The sequence below is a fragment of the Hippocampus zosterae genome, chromosome 6, assembly GCF_025434085.1.
Source record: "Hippocampus zosterae strain Florida chromosome 6, ASM2543408v3, whole genome shotgun sequence".
Lineage (NCBI taxonomy): Eukaryota > Metazoa > Chordata > Actinopteri > Syngnathiformes > Syngnathidae > Hippocampus > Hippocampus zosterae.
Genome location: NC_067456.1, coordinates 26,111,984 through 26,128,506, shown reverse-complemented (window position 1 = coordinate 26,128,506; position 16,523 = coordinate 26,111,984). Strand labels below are relative to the sequence as shown.

General features: G+C 44.2%; 1 protein-coding gene across 1 annotated transcript in view; it reads right to left on the bottom strand.

Moving 5' to 3' along the window:
• The window catches only part of fxn (frataxin), a 162,588-nt gene that overhangs the window by 7,417 nt on the left and 138,648 nt on the right, over positions 1 to 16,523 (bottom strand). The gene's annotated exons all lie outside the window — the stretch shown is intronic.

Sequence of the window (16,523 nt, the reverse complement as noted above, 5' to 3'; positions counted from 1 at the left end):
ACGAAAATGTGTCTATATTCATCACAATCGCAGACACTGTTGTGAGGGTTAAAGATATTGAGTGAATTAAAAAAATCTATATATAAACGTCTTAACAGAGGGGCACTTTAATCATTGTGTAGGCTCCACAGGCAGGTTTGTAAGCACAAACCTACAGGAAGGGGGATAACACATACTAGCCATTTTACTGGCCCCCACCTGAATCGCTTGTGTGCCAAGCTTCCCCCTGATCTGCCCAGGGTGGTTCATAAACAATTGGTAAAAGTAGAAAAATGTATGCAAATTAAACAGGATAATGAAAGCATGAGTGTTTGGGATGCGACCACTTTTGTAACTAAGGAGACTGAATTGACGAGGCAAATATTGCTGGATTTGCCTAAAATTAACTATGACATACAGTTGTGGGCAATAGACTGGCTTAAGAGTAAGTATTTACCCAAAGAGATTATGGACCTTTTAGAGGGAATAGCCTCTTGCAAATTGACTAGGTTGAATGATAGAAAATCAGACGCGCCGAGTTCCCTTTATCCAACAACATGGGGTCCTTTAGAGATAAGGTGAGAAGCTCGGTCATCCGGGAGGGGCTCAGAGTCGAGCCGCTTCTCCTCCACATCGAGAGGTGGCTTGGGCATCTGATTTGGATGCCTCCTGAGCGCCTCCCTGGTGAGGTGTTCCGGGCATGTCCCACCGGGAGGAGACCCCGAGGAAGACCCAGGACACGCTGGAGAGACTATGTCACCCAGCTGGCCTGGGAACGTCTCGGGATCCCCCGTGGAGAGCTGGAAGAAGTAGCTAGGGAGAGGGAAGTCTGGGCTTCCCTGCTAAAGCTGTTGCCCCCGCGACCCGGCCCCGGATAAGCGGTAGATGATGGATGGATGGATGGATGGGGTCCTTCACAACAACTGGCGTTTGAATTGCTATCTGAGGTACACCCAATGACTTATTTGGTTAATTGTATGGATGCTTGGGTGACTGTCACAGGACAGGACCCCAATAGTAATCCATTGAATCAAGCTTTGTTCAGGCAAGCAGTGCTGGGGGGTTGTCCGTCTGATGTGCAGAAAATGATGACTAACTCTCCCACTCTCCCACGCTAAGGTTTTTTCCATATACCATTTTCAGAATCATATAGGGAATTTTCTCATTCTCTCACCTTGGAGTTAAATTTTACTACACTCGGTTGCCCCACGTATTCGATTTTGTCTTCTGGAATTTTTATCCAAGTGCTTAAACAGCTACTCTACTCTTTCCGACCTACGGATGGTGTTGTGCTTATTCGGTATAGTAATGCATCATCTAAGATTTGTTGTTTGGATGCCACGTGGTGGCACCTTTGACGTTTGGCTTTTTGCGGTTTCAAACTATCGCATGTGAAAATTACAATGCGCACTGCCTTTATATTTTTGGGGAGACTGAACACATCAGAAGGTACAGCGATGCCGGTTTCTTTTGTGCAGCCTGGTCTAGCTGATTTACTTAGATGTTTCTGAAAAAGAAGGTTCTGTTTCTGTAGTTCTTTTTCAGAAAAGAGAGGGGAATGTGAATGGCAGGAACGTGAACAACAGGGAAGTAAAAGACTAATTTTGATGAATTTTGACATACGTCAGCATGCAATTGGACCCAATTGAACAAAAACATTCAGCATGCATCAGATATGCGGCGGCATGAGGCAAATGTTTACAATTTAAAAAAAACTGCCACAGTAACATCGATTCAACATAGCGTGGAAAAAAAAAACTGCCACAGTAACATCGATTCAACATAGCGTGAAAAAAAAAAAAACTTAGAGAGGCTCTGCTAAAACCAAAAGCAGTAGTTATTAAATGAAGGGCACATATTAGAAGGACTTTTCCCACGTAAAAGTAGGGAATGACAAAGCAGGCTAGATGACTAAAGAGACAGCAGAAGACGACTTGATCTTTAGTGATGGTAGGGGAATCAAAAATGGGAAATTGTATGTTTTCCAAACTAACAACCTTATTTCAGACCAAGAGAGGGTATCCCGGAGGAGAAGAACTAACCGGGTGGCCAGGGATGAGACTGGTTCGTATCGGCATGAAATTGATGGACGTCCAGTCCTGTCGGCAACTAAATTGAAGACTCCAATTCTAAGGCATGGGCTTTTTTATCTGCAATTCAAGGTAAGCTCGAACCAACGAATCAGAGGCTTGTATCAAACACTCCGATGGTGATAACCTCAGAGAAATCGGATTGGGATGAGACGCTACCACTTCCGCTTTGACCATGAGGTCCACCGTTAAGTCCACCACGGGTCTCACACCTTTTAAGATGGGACGTGACCAGGAGTTCCCCGCTCCATGGCAATCCATGGACCCGGGGGCTCTTCAACAAACGATTCCCCATGAAGCATACAAGGAGTCATTGAGTGTTCTCGTCTCCTATTTTCAGGAGCGGACGAGACTCCAGGGTGAACAACCCATGAAACCACAGACGTGTCCCGAGCATGTGTATCTGGGGGTCCTAAAGCGGAAGTGGCACCAGCCGAGATGGATGGGACCACGCAGAGTGACAGAAAGGACCCATCATGCTGTCTACCGAGAAGGAATGCGTCAGCCCCAAGAAGCGTCTCCAACTTCAAAGTGACATTCGGAAGGACGACTGGACGTGAAACCAAGACAAAGTTCTCAGGGGGCCCAGAACTAATAACATATCTTCCTGATTATACTGGTTATTTTGGTCTCTATTTCTCTACTAATGTGGGCACTGGTGGCAGGCTTCGCTGAAGCTGTTATTTCCGGCTGTAGTTTGTTTGATGATGCTTTGCACAAGACAGAATTGGTTGTTCCGCTTTGACGACGGAGTTTGACACCGAAGTTTTGTGATCACAATATTAATTGTGATCAAGAGAAGGATTTGCTAAGGAATTATTCCGCTAGAAGTAGTAGTAGAACATTGTTAATGAATTTCATCTTGCTATGAAAACTATTGACACTAGTCTCTCTCATGAACATCTGCTGAAGTACCGGTAGTTAAAACAAAGAATGTAGGGTGAAGTTGGGGCCCTGATTCCCCTTGAGTGATTAACAGCCCCCTAGCTGTCTTCTTTTGCGTCCCCCACATCATAAAAGTCCCTGAAGGCTGTCAAGTGCCTTCAAAGAGTAAACCTAGTCCCAAGATTTGTGAACCAGCAGATATGGTCTGCACTTTGTCAAAATGCCAACATTGAACTTTGCTTGACTTTCTTTGTTTCAGATTTTTACATAAGGGGAAGGACTGCCCGCTCCTAATTAACATACTGTAATTAACATACTATGCCTATATGTACGTGTGACTGAAGTTGCTCGGGGCTTCCTGATGAAATCTGAGACTCACAGGAGCCCGAATCGATTCGTGTTGCGTTGTGATAAACTGAAGAAAAGACTACGTGGTGTTGGGTCTTCTTCCACCTTATAGAGAGATAAAAGAACCTGTAACCAAGGAAGGGCCAAGAGCAAATTGACAGCTCCCATTCCTCAACAAACCCCAGCTCTCATTTTTTTTTCAACAAACTCAGGTGCGTCTTTGTCCGTCTCCTTACCTTCTTTTTTTCCGGTCAACTGAGAGGCGTTCATGGCCCCCTCCGAAAACCCCATTGGCATTTCCTTTTTTTGTCACTCCAAGAGTACAATCCGATAAGATAAAATAAGAAAACCTTTAATAGTCTCACAATGGAGAAATTCCCAGTTCACAGCAACAAAGTTACGAGAGGAAGAAGTGGAAGAACAAAATAAATAGGAGCTGCTGGAAAGGCAGCCACTCTAGAGGCGCCATTTTGAAGTCAAAATAACACAACAAGATGTCAGTCAGTGGCATTCTGTCAGAACCAGCAAGGCCTTCTCTGCTGGCCTAAGCATTTGTTATTCGTGTTATTCTCAGAAAAGTAAATTTATTAAATGTATTTTTTGTAATGTAATGTATTTATTAAATGAGAATAACGTGTTATATTTTTTTCATAAATATGTAAACAAAATCATTCTGTGTTCTTTACGTCATGTTATTTCCACTTAGTCGAGTGGCTTTCAATGTTATTTTAAATAACATTGAAAGCTCAATGTTATTTTAAATAACATTGAAAGCCACTTGATAACTTATTTATTATAGTAGGATTTTTAACCAATCATATTTCAGCTAGCTTGTGTTGCCAGGTAAATTAAATTTGCTCGGGGCCTTGAGATTAAACAGAGCAGGGCCCTGTGCGCTGTAAGTGAACGGACGCAGTCAGGTTGCAATAGCCAATCAGATCACGAGTCTGCGCACCAGGGCCAGCAAGAATGCCTTACATCAAGATTGGACGTGCGCGTTCGATTGGATTCGCGCCTGCTAGAGGGAGCTATCACTGCATTTTAACCCAAAATGGCCAAAGAAGATGTTGATCTGGTTGCAGAAATACTTCCCACACAATTTGCTGCGCTGTACGGAGCATGGAAATGCCGCCGGTGGTACCACCGCACTACGTTTCACTTACATTATGAAATGTCCTTCCATACCCATTTGTCATGTCCTTGTTTATGATGATTCTCATGCAGCGTCCCTTGTGTGTTCTACATACTTGGCCAATAAAGATGATTCTGATTCAGATTGCACGCCTCTCGAGTCGAACGGAGGAAAGCATGGAGATAGACAAAGACTTACCTGTATTTGTTGAGACTGTTTTAAAAAATTAACACCACAGTTCTCCTTTGTTCAGAGCTGCAACACATACTTACGGTATTTTCACGACCATTTGTCGCACCGTATGGTTGGGCGCAGTCTCATTAATGGGTGCTATTTCTGTATTTTACACAAAGACAAAATGCACTGTATTATTGGCCGCAGTTTTAAAGTGGTAAAACATACGCCAGCTTAAACATACGGCATGCATGCGCGCACGCTAAAAACACGTTCGCTTGAAGCATAGGATAGCATGCCAAGACATACAGATACGAGCTAAAAACACGTTTTTAAAAAGGCAACGGAAGCAAAACTGAGTTCCGTTTTTTTTTTAAATTTAGCCATCGTACAATGTACTCACGTTTTTCGATCAATCATCACCCAGAAATCCTAAGTAGAATCAGTAGAATCGAACAATTGTGCAAGTACCGGTAATCCATCAAAAACGCCGTGTTCCCTCTTGTTGTCAGAGTCACTCTCATTGCCATGTGGCTCCGCAGATATGTGGCGGCTTTGCCAAAAACTCGAACAACAGTGCAAGCAGACACGTTCGTCCAAGCAGCCACAATCCATTCGCAAATTGTGGCGTAACTCGCGCAGCGCTGCCTCTCAATCTTTGTAAAGTTGTGTTTGCCATCGATCATCCATTGTTCCCATGCCGTTCGCAACTTTACTTTGAACGCCCGGTTGATGCCGATGTCCAGCGCTTGGAGTTCTTTAGTCAAGCCTCCGGGAATAACGGCAAGCTCAGAGTTCATTTGCTTGACTTGGTTTTTCACCGCTGCTGTGATATGGGCACGCATGCCAAAAGCATAACCAATGGCTTGAAGTTTGAACTGAGATTCGTAGGCGTGTCTCTTTGTAGAATTTATTTTCGGGGGTTCTTAGAAACCAAAACCGAAGTTGTTTTGCAACAATGCACATTGCCACACTCTATACAGGTGTTGGTACCTGCTTGCGGCGTCCCTATAGCGTCCACTTACACGCCCACCCTTCACCCATTGGCGGACTGCTCCCGCATGCCTTTCCTCTCTCATGTCTGCCTTCTATCTCTTTCTCTCTCCCTCTCCATATATGTATATATACACGCCCACCCTTCCCTGATTGGCCGACTTCTTTGCCGCATGCCTGTCCACAGTCACTTCCACCTTTTCTCTATATAAACAGCATATCGGCTGTCAGTCAGATTTTGGAACCCAGCGCATACAAAAGACGCTCCGCATCGTAAGGCGTCCTGTCCATTTTGGAGAAAATTTAAGACTTTTAATGGCGCCTTATAGTCGTGAAAATACTGTTTTTAATAAAGCAGCGACACAGTTCACTGAACCAACAGCAAGTTATAACATTGAAAACATGTCTCCAGGAAGGAGCCATCTTGGAGTCGATTACTACCATAGTGACCATACAAAAGACACACCGGATTTTAAGGCGCTCGTGAGCTTTTAAGAAAATGGAAGACTTTTTGGTGCGCCCATAGTGCAGAAAATACAGTATATTAAAAAATATTCACCACTCCTCCACCACGGGGAGTCCAAGAAGGCATAGTCAGGTGGCAACAATTCAATTATAGCGTTATACTCACCAGTGCCTGTCCATGTTTTTTTCAGACAGAAGAAACCCAGGTCATTCGAAAGGAAAGAACTTCGTCAGGATATAGGTTGACTTAGTCAACGACCAGGCGCGCAATCCTTGTGGGGCCAACAACAGGAGTATTTACCTCAATGGTCCCGTTAAAAATAATTGAAGCAGGACATTTTGATGAATTGTATCCTCTGACATTTGACTCGGCACGATGAAAGCCAAAAAATATATATATATAAGCGGCTGGATAGCTCAGTTGGTAAGGTCATCAGTTTGGCATACGGGAGACGGTGGTTCGAATCCCGCTTGGGGCAAAAATGAGCACACCATCCAGTGTGGGTCCTTGGGCAAGATCCTTCACACTAATGCCTACCTCATACAATGATGAGAGACAATGAAACGAATGACATGCCGGCTCAGACGTCGCCTGGCCAAACAAGGTCTGCGTCAGGTGCTGGGGAACCAGAGCACCTTGATGAAAAATGGGCTACTGGAACAAAGCGGAGATGGGCGAGATGCGATAACATGGCTCTGTTGGAATGCTACTACTCAAGCAACCCTAGTCAGAGGGGTTACATGCAGAGAATGTGGGCTAAATGGTCACTTCGAAACCCACAGTCACGGTTGACCACGAAACAACTAGTAGCTCAGTGTTCCAACATCCACAAACGGCAACTGCTGTCACAATTTGAGATTGATGAGGTATAACGCGGTTTCCATGGTGAAGGGCCCCAGGCTGCCAGATCAGAGGAGGAGGTCATACAAGAAATTGGGAGGCAAGCCCCAATGAATGCAAATGATGAGATTGGGTGGCCAGCCCCAATGAATGAAATGCTGAGCGAGGCAGCAACTGACCTGAAAGCTAAGATCATGGCGAGAATGAAGGCTGGGCAACCTAGAAACCGATTACAACGGCTATGTGAAGTACCATCTGAAAGTCTCATGGAAAGTGTGAATGCAGCACTGAGGGCGATCCCTACCGTAACGATCACAGAAACCAATGAGCTGATATACGCTTCAGCATCAGTGATCCTGGAGACTCTGGGCTATAAGAGCAACCATGGAAGCCATGAGATACGTTACCCACCATGAAAAAGACGGTTGGAGGCTAAGATCAAGGCGGCCCGGAAAGATGTGAGTCAATTGAGTGATGAAAAGGCCGATACCCGAGAGGTACATCCAGATTACCATACCTGAAGCACTCGAAACTGTCAAACAAAGGCTCCAAGCCTTGTCCAGTCACCTAAAGCGGTACACGAAAGAGAATGAGGCCAGACGAATAAACAGGCTGTTCGCAACACAACCTGCGAAAGTGTACGCTCAGTGGCAGGGTCCTAATAACAGAGCTGACCCACCAAGACTGGAAACTGAAAGGTGTACTGGAAAGGCAAATGGGAGAAGGAGGTTGCACATAACAGCAGTGCACAATGGCTGGTGACCCTGAGAGAGGAGCACAGCAACCTCCCTGAACAGAACCCAGTTACCATAACAGTGGCAGACATACAGGAAAGAGTCTCAGATATGAAGAACTGGACAGCACCAGGCCCGGACATGGACCACACCTACAGCACTCCATGAACACCTAGCAGTACAAATGGACCAGCTGCTGAGGGATGGGACTCACCCAGAATGGCTAACCGAAGGGCGAACGATCCTGATTGTGAAGGATCCCTCGAAGGGTGCAGCCCCATCCAACTATCGGCCAATAACCTGTCTCTCCACAACATGGAAGCTCATGTCAGGCATCATTGCGGCTAAGATAAGTGGACACATGGATCAATACATGAACGAAGCACAGAAAGGCATTGGTAGAGATACCAGAGGAGCCAAACATCATCTCCTGGTTGGCAGAACAGTCGCACAAGACTGCAGGTCCCGACGTGCCAACCTGTGCACAGCTTGGATTGATTACAAGAAAGCCTATGACTCAATGCCACATACATGGATCACTGAATGCTTGGAGTTGTATAAGGTGAACAGGACCCTAAGAGCCTTTGTTACGAACTCGATGAGGATGTGGAAAACCACACTTGAAGCCAATGGCAAGCCACTTACCCAAGTGTCCATCAAATGTGGCATATACGAAGGTGATGCACTCTCCCCACTGCTGTTCTGCATAGGACTGAACCCACTAAGCCAAGTAATCACCAACACAGGCTATGGATACCGCCTCAGACATGGAGCTACAATCAGTCACCTCCTCTACATGGATGACATAAAGCTGTATGCTAAGAGCGAAAGGGACATAGATTCCCTGATCCTCACAACCAGGATCTACAGCAGCGACATCGGGATGTCATTCGGGCTTGAGAAATGTAGTCGGATGGTGACTAAGAGAGGAAAGGTAGTCCGCACTGAAGGGGTCTCACTGCCTGAAGTAACAATAGCAGACATTGACGAGAGCTACAAGTACCTTGGTATACCACAAGCCAATGGCAACCTCGAACTGACAACAAGGAAAGCGGCTACGGCCAAATACCTCCAGCGAGTGAGGCAAGTCCTAAGAAGCCAGCTCAATGGCAAGAATAAGACCCAGGCAATAAACAGCTATGCCCTGCCAGTGATCAGATACCCTGCAGGAATAATAAGGTGGCCAAAGGAAGAGATTCAGACCACGGACGTTAAGACCTGAAAGCCCCTAACCATGCATGGAGGGTTCCATCCCAAATCCAGCACCCTGAGACTGTACGCAAGCCGAAAGGAAGGAGGCCGGGGACTAGTGAGTGTGAGAGCCACTGTCCAGGATGAAACATCCAAGCTCCATGAATACATCAAGGAGAAGGCTCCAACGGATGACGTACTCAGATAATGTGTCAGACAATGGGGGACAGAAGATGAGGCGCTGGAAGAGGGACCATCATGGGAGGACAAGCCCCTACACGGGAAGTACCACCGGACCATAACTGAAGTGGCCGATCTCAAGAAGTCCTATCAGTGGCTAGAGAGGGCTGGCCTGAAGGACAGCACAGAGGCACTCATCCTGGCTGCTCAGGAGCAGGCCTTGAGCACCAGAGCCATCGAGGCCCAGATATACCACACCAGACAAGACCCAAGGTGTAGGTTGTGCAAAGAGGCACCTGAGACGATCCAACACATAACTGCAGGGTGTAAGATCCTGGCAGGGAAAGCCTACATGGAACGCCATAACCAGGTGGCTGGCATAGTCTACCGAAACATCTGTGCGGAATATGGACTGGAAACCCCAAGGTCAAAATGGGTAACACCTCAGAAAGTGGTGGAGAATGACAGAGCGAAGATCCTGTGGGACTTCCAGATCCAGACTGACAAGATGGTAATGGCGAACCAACCAGATATCGTGATCATAGATAAAGGGCAGAGGAAAGCCGTTGTAGTGGATGTAGCGGTCCCAAGTGATGGAAACATCAGGAAGAAGGAACATGAGAAACTCGAGAAATACCAAGGGCTCAGAGAGGAGCTGGAGATAGCCTGGAAGGTAAAGGTGACAGTCGTGCCTGTGGTGGTCGGAGCACTCGGGGCAGTGACCCCCAAACTAGATGAGTGGTTGCAACAGATCCCGGGAACAACATCGGACACCTCAGTCCAGAAATGTGCAGTGCTGGGAACAGCAAGGATACTGCGCAGAACCCTCAAGCTTCCTGGCCTCTGGTAGAGGACCCGAGCTGAATGAGGGACGGACACCACCCGAGGGGTGAGATGAGGATTTTATATATATATATATATATATTTTATAAATATTTTCATTTGGATTTCGTGTTGTCATTCATGTCGCACCCTTGAGGGCGCTACGTTAAATATTATATTCACGTATGGCGTCTTTGAGTAAACTGAGTATCATTTCATTGAACTTTAAGTGTCCACTTTTCGGAAATAAAAATATGGTCACCCTCGGGCAGGGGTCGGGAACCTATGGCTTTTGAGCCAGGTGTGGCTCTTTTGATGATTGCATCTGGCTCGCAGATAAAACAAAATATTCTCGCTTGTTTAATCCATCCATTGATTTTTCACTGCTCATGTCCTATTCAGGGCTGCAGTTGCAGGAGCAATTTTAATTGGATGATACTGGCCTACGTAAGCCGTTGCTGTGGAAACAGGTAAAGACCCCCTTTTGAATCAGCCCGTTCGGCCATGAGCTCAAAGCTAATCCTTTGATGAATCAGATGACGAAAAGAAAAAAAGATGACAAGTATGGTACACTTCAGGATGAATGGACCAAAAGATTCGCCTTTGTGGAAAGAACAGGTTCTGTGGTGTGTCTAATTTTCAATGACAAAATACCATTGATGAAACGGTTGAATGTGAAGTGGCACTTTCACATGCGCCATGCCATGTTCGCAAATACCCTGTGGGAAACAGCAGAAAGGAAGCATGCCAAGCTACTGATCAGGGTGCCAGCTAGCCAACAGCAACTCCGAGTATGGACCCGGCAAGGTGACTATGATTCCACTAGCTTTGCTGGATCTCTAGCAATAATAAAGAATGGAAAACCATTCACATTCATGGTATTATAACAGAATTATTTAATAGACTACCGTATTTTCACGACTATTCGACGCATCGTACTAATGGCCGCAGTCTCATTAATGGGTGACATTTCTGTATTTTACACATACACAGGACGCATCGTACTAATGGCCGCAGTTTTACAGTGGTAAAACATACGCCAGCTTAAACATACGGCATGCATGCGCGCACTCTAACACGTTAGCTTGCAGCATACGGTATGCCAAGACATACAGATAAGATAAAAACACGTTTTTAAAAAGGCAACGAAAGCAGAACTGAGTTCGGGTGTATTTTATTTAGCCATCGTACAATGTTCTCACGTTTATCGATCAATCATCACCCAGAAATCCATCAAAGTCCTCATCCTCTGTATCAGAAGCAGAGGACTGCACATCTCAGTTGTCATTGAATGCATCACATGCTAGTGTGAGTTGCTACGCATTGCCGAGCGGAAAGAAGGAGTAGCAACAGCAAAGTCAACATTTTCTCTCGTGTGAAGCTGAAAGTAAAGAACAGAGCGAAACATGGTGGCAGCGCGCGTGTGTGTAGAAAAAATTGAACAATTGTGCAAGTACCGTAATCCATCAAAATCGCCGCGTTCCCTCTCGTTGTTGCGTATTGTGGCGTAACTCGCCAAGTGCTGCCTCTCACTTTGTAAAGTTGTGTTTGCCACCGATCATCCATTGTTCCCATGCCGTTTGCAACTTTACTTTGAACGCCCGGTTGATGCCAATGTCCAGCGGTTGGAGTTCTTTAGTCAACCCTCCGGGAATAACGGCAAGCTCAGAGTTCATTTGCTTGACGTGTTTTTTTCACCGCTGCTGTGAGATGGGCACGCATGCCAAAAGCATAACCGGTGGCTTTAAGTTTGAACTGAGCTTCGTAGGCGTGTCTTTTTGTCGAATTTATTTTCAGGGGCTCTTAGAAACCAAACCGGAGTTGTTTTGCAACAATGCACATTGCCACACTCTATACAAGTGTTGGTACTGGCTTGAGGCGTCCACTTACACGCCCACCCTTCACCATTGGCGGACTAGCTTGCCTGTCCTCTCTCTCTCCCTCCCTCTCTCTCTCTCTCTCCCTCTCCATATATGTATATATACACGACCAAGCACAGCGTGTTTTAAGCATTTTAAGCATTGACTAGTCCAGTAATGTAATGTTTGATCCTAGCAATTTATGCATGCGTCCGCACCTGTTGAATTCTGTTATGTGTATACATATATAGCTAATAAATGATGATGATGATGACCCTTCCCTGATTGGCCGACTTCTCTCCCGCATGCCTGGCCACAGTCACTTCCGCCTTTTCTCTATATAAACAGCGTGTCGGCTGTCAGTCAGATTTTGGAACTCAGCGCATATAAAGGACGCTCCGCACCATAAGGCGTCCTGTCCATTTTGGAGAAAATTTAAGACTTTTAATGGCGCCTTATAATCGTGAAAATACGGTAAATTCAGAGTCTTATTATGCTGACATTTTGTTGAATTCGCTTTTAAAATACAGCACAGTTACATTATATGGCACTCACTGAAATACATTTCAAAACATTTTGCTTTCATGGCTCTCTTAGTCAAAAAGGTTCCCGACCCCTGCATTAAAGCAGTCAATTGCATGTAGTAAGCATTGAACGAATGACGGAATGATTGTACTTTTAACATTTCCACTGTTCCAAAAGTCTTGGTTGTTGCAATGAAGCAGGAGAGGACGAATAAATCTGGATTTTGTCAATTCTGAATCTCAACCATCCATCCATTTTCCAGTGTTGTGTCCAAGGACCGGCAACCCAAGGCCAAGGCCAAGGACTTGACTCCGAGGCCAAGACCAAGGCCAAGGACTTGGAAAATTTTCCGAGGCAAGGCCAAGGACTTGAGAAATTTTCCAAGGCCAAGGCCAAGGACCAAGGACTTGCCTCCGAGGCCAAGACCAAGACCAAGGACTGATTTTGAAGCTGAGGCCTAGCCGAGGACATGTATAAAATAATGCTATCATACCACTTGGCAGGTCCTCATGATTTGCAACACCCTTCCATCATAACCTTTGCACTCCCTAAGGCTTGAATGAAGTGTTTTTATTCAAAGAGTAGAACAGTCAGGGTACGTGTTATTTATACTGGGAAAAAAAATAAAATCACATGGTTTACGTTTATGAATTAATGTTTTAAAGTGCAGTAGTTTCTGAATATGAAATAAATCAACACTCAACAGGCAAGATCATGGCACGAAGACAAGTTGCGAAATGACTTTGCATAGAAGTCAATCACTGACTGCAGAAAAAGCGGTAATCTCTCAGTGATAATTTTACAGTTTACTGGCAGCGAATACAAGCGACTAGCTGATCAGAAAAGAATGAGTCCCATTATGCATTGAGAGAGTCCCAAATTTCGAATTCTGAAAAGGTCTACTTATTCAATTGCATATGATAATAACACAAACAACAACATATACATACAATGATAAACAAATGCTGCAAAAATTTAAATAATTCATGAGCAGGCCTGAGGATTTCGGAAATTCATGGTAACCGTTTTTCGGTAACGTCGGATTTTTCAATGGGAAACCACGATAACAAATGTTGGGTTCCGTAAACGTTCATCATGGGAACCCATTTTTCTATTTTGACTAATATTGATAATCAAGAATTCCGAAACTCAAAAATATAATGTTTCAAGGGTCAATGTTTGAAAACTATGCATTAACAATGAACATTACATCCGCAGCTATGGGAAACCACAATACTAAATGTTGGGTTCCTTAAATGTTCATCATGGGAACCCATTTTCCTATTTTGACTGATATTGATAATCAAGAATTCCGAAACTCAAAAGTATAATGTTTCAAGGGTCAATGTTTGAAAACTATGCATAGTAACAATGAACATTACATCAGCAGCTGTGTACTCCAGGTTTATTCAAAAAAATAAATGGATCAAAAACTGGTGTACTCATGTGGCATCATCAGAGTAGTTTTCCAATCTCACACTGCAAAGATTAATTGACTGGTAATCATGAATACAAGTAAGTATTGATGTGACTTCCCAAAACGATGTATGTGTAATCTACGATCAATTTGACGAAAGAATTTAACACACATCATCATTAGTTCTACCAACAGTTAACATTAGCATGACTACACCTTGTGACAAATGTTTTCTTCATAAAGTTACCATGCTACAACCAGTAAAATATAGAATAACCAATACTGTTTCATAATATTTTTCACAGCGATTAGCCTACAAATCTAATGACCAACTTGCCTCGTAATCGTGCCTCGCGTCGTATCTCGCTCTCGCGTTCTGTGCATACGTCACAGGTGAGTTTCGTGATACGCCCTTTGGACGATTCATACGAAAAATCTGACTAGCATTCCCATTTCTTAAATATCGTAATTAGTAGACCTTGGTGAGTTTTTTTTTTCGCCGCCATCTTAAACTTTCATCTGTGCGCTTCCTCAGTTTGCGAACTAAAATAACCCGCATGCGCACATAACGTCATCTGTTTCGCCCCCCCCCCCCCCCCCCCAACACTGAAAACAAAACAAAAGTAAATTAGAAGAAACACACTCACACACCACACCACATCACAAACACAGATACAGGCGCAGTGAAATCGTGTTGATCACACAGTCAACTCAAGTGTGGTGACTTTTATAGTTAAACTATTTTTCGGTACCGTGAAAATGACGCCACGGAAACGACACGCTACCGGTAACGATTGTCACTGTGAAATCCTAAGGCCTGCCGTAGTGTTTTCGTTTGTTTTGACTGCGAAAACCTGCGTCCCAAAACCACACATTGTTTGTAACTGTGCGTCCCGTGGGTTAATTATGCGTCTAGGACTCGGGACGCAGAGGTAACGAGATGGCTGATTCTAAACATTCTCTGAGTACTACTATTACTACCACTAACTAATACTACATTAATTAATACCTTCAACTTCACAATAATAATAAAAAATAATTTAATCAGCCATGATTTTAAACGATGTATTATCAATATTAATTATTCCAAATATGAGAAAGCATTCAGCAAACAGAACTGGAATCGAGCAAAAGGACTCTAAATCCCAACGGCCAAACCCGGAAGTGAAGTGCCGGCATTATTGACTCCAGCTGTAACGCAAATTACTTGGTTCAAACAAACATTGTAGTGCAGGGGTGCCCATTAGGTAGATCCTGATCTACCGGTAGATCTAAGACAGGTCCCAAGTAGATCCGAGGAGTGTTGAGAAGAAAAATAACAAACAACCATTTGTGTGTCTTTATACTAGGGATGTGAATCTCAGCACTGAGGACGATTCAATACACATCACGATCCACTGCCTGCGATGCGATACTTAAACGATACATGGAATTTTCTGGAGATACGATGCGATACGTTTCACCGTCGTCACGATGCGATACGATTCGATACACATTAAGTTCAAATCAATGCGATCCGATACGATACAATGCAATTTGTTGCGATATTGTGCAATTAAACATGATGCAAATAAGCAAAGAAAAAAACCTTTTAAAAAGATGGAATTCAGTATGGTATTACAAAAAGGATACCACTTTATTCCTTAAAAAGAGTAGAACTTGTAAAACAACTTATTTAAGCCCTTTCACAATTGGGTTTTGTGCAAAGAAAATGTAAACAATTTGGCACCTGAGACTCACAGCTGTTGCTATAGTGTAAACACAAACAGACTATTCTCACTGAGTGTCTTATATAAAATATAATAATAATATATATATGTATATGAATCTCTAGCGCAAGATGTCCACCCATCCACTGTAAGTGCAACTCTTTGCGCACTGTTCAGCGACACAGTAATCTCACTTCTCACTTTGTTGTACACATCGGGAATATGTTTGTAAGTGAACACAGACCTGTCTGGTATTTTATACCTGGGTTCCAAAACGTGCACGAGCTGTCTGAAACCCTCGTTGTCCACCACGCTAAGGCTGGAGGTCTTTGCATATGAAATAAGCAGTGGCCTTAGTTATAGCCATTGCGCGGTCACAGTGAGTTGCAAGGGGACTCCCAAAATAAGAGGCGATTTTTTTCTGATCCTGACCTGGTTTACCAAGAGTTTCTCCGGTGTCTGACGAGGAACTGGGCGGGGAAGCGGGAGGGAAACTTGTCGGTGATCTGGTGCCATCGGTTTAAGTGGGTCTGCATATTTGTGGTGCTGCCGTTGTATGGCTTCTTAGTGCGACATTCCTTGCAAATTACGGAGGTTTTATCAAGCTTTCCGTCTTTCTTTTCGAAGCCGTAGTATTTCCAAACATAAGATTTGAATGTTGCGGCTGCATTAAATATAGTAGTTTCCTTGCTGCTGCGTGCGCTAACTTCCATAATGTTTCGCTCGTTGTGTACTGGACTGTATGTGACGCACGGCTAACGTCCGTATTCAACACAAAACGCAAAGCAATGATGGTGCATTCATTGCGCCTAGGAAAGGGCAGATATGTGACGTTTAACATGAATAAAACGGCGATTGAATCGGATTTTACCGATACCCATCAATGCATCGTGATGAATCGCGATTTCACCGATACCCATCAATGCATCGTGATGAATCGCGATTTCACCCGTCAATCGCGTCGTACCCAGTGAATGAGCCGATGCACTCGGATCGCGGACGTGCGCATCGATGTATCGATTAATATCGATTATTTTCCACACCCTTACTTTCTACATGTTAGTAATATATTTTTTGTGTTAATATACACTGCACCCTAATCATCTTATCAGTCTCATTTTCACTATTTTTTAAAATAAAATAAAGCAGGTAAATCTTAAATTTACGGTGGCGCGTGAT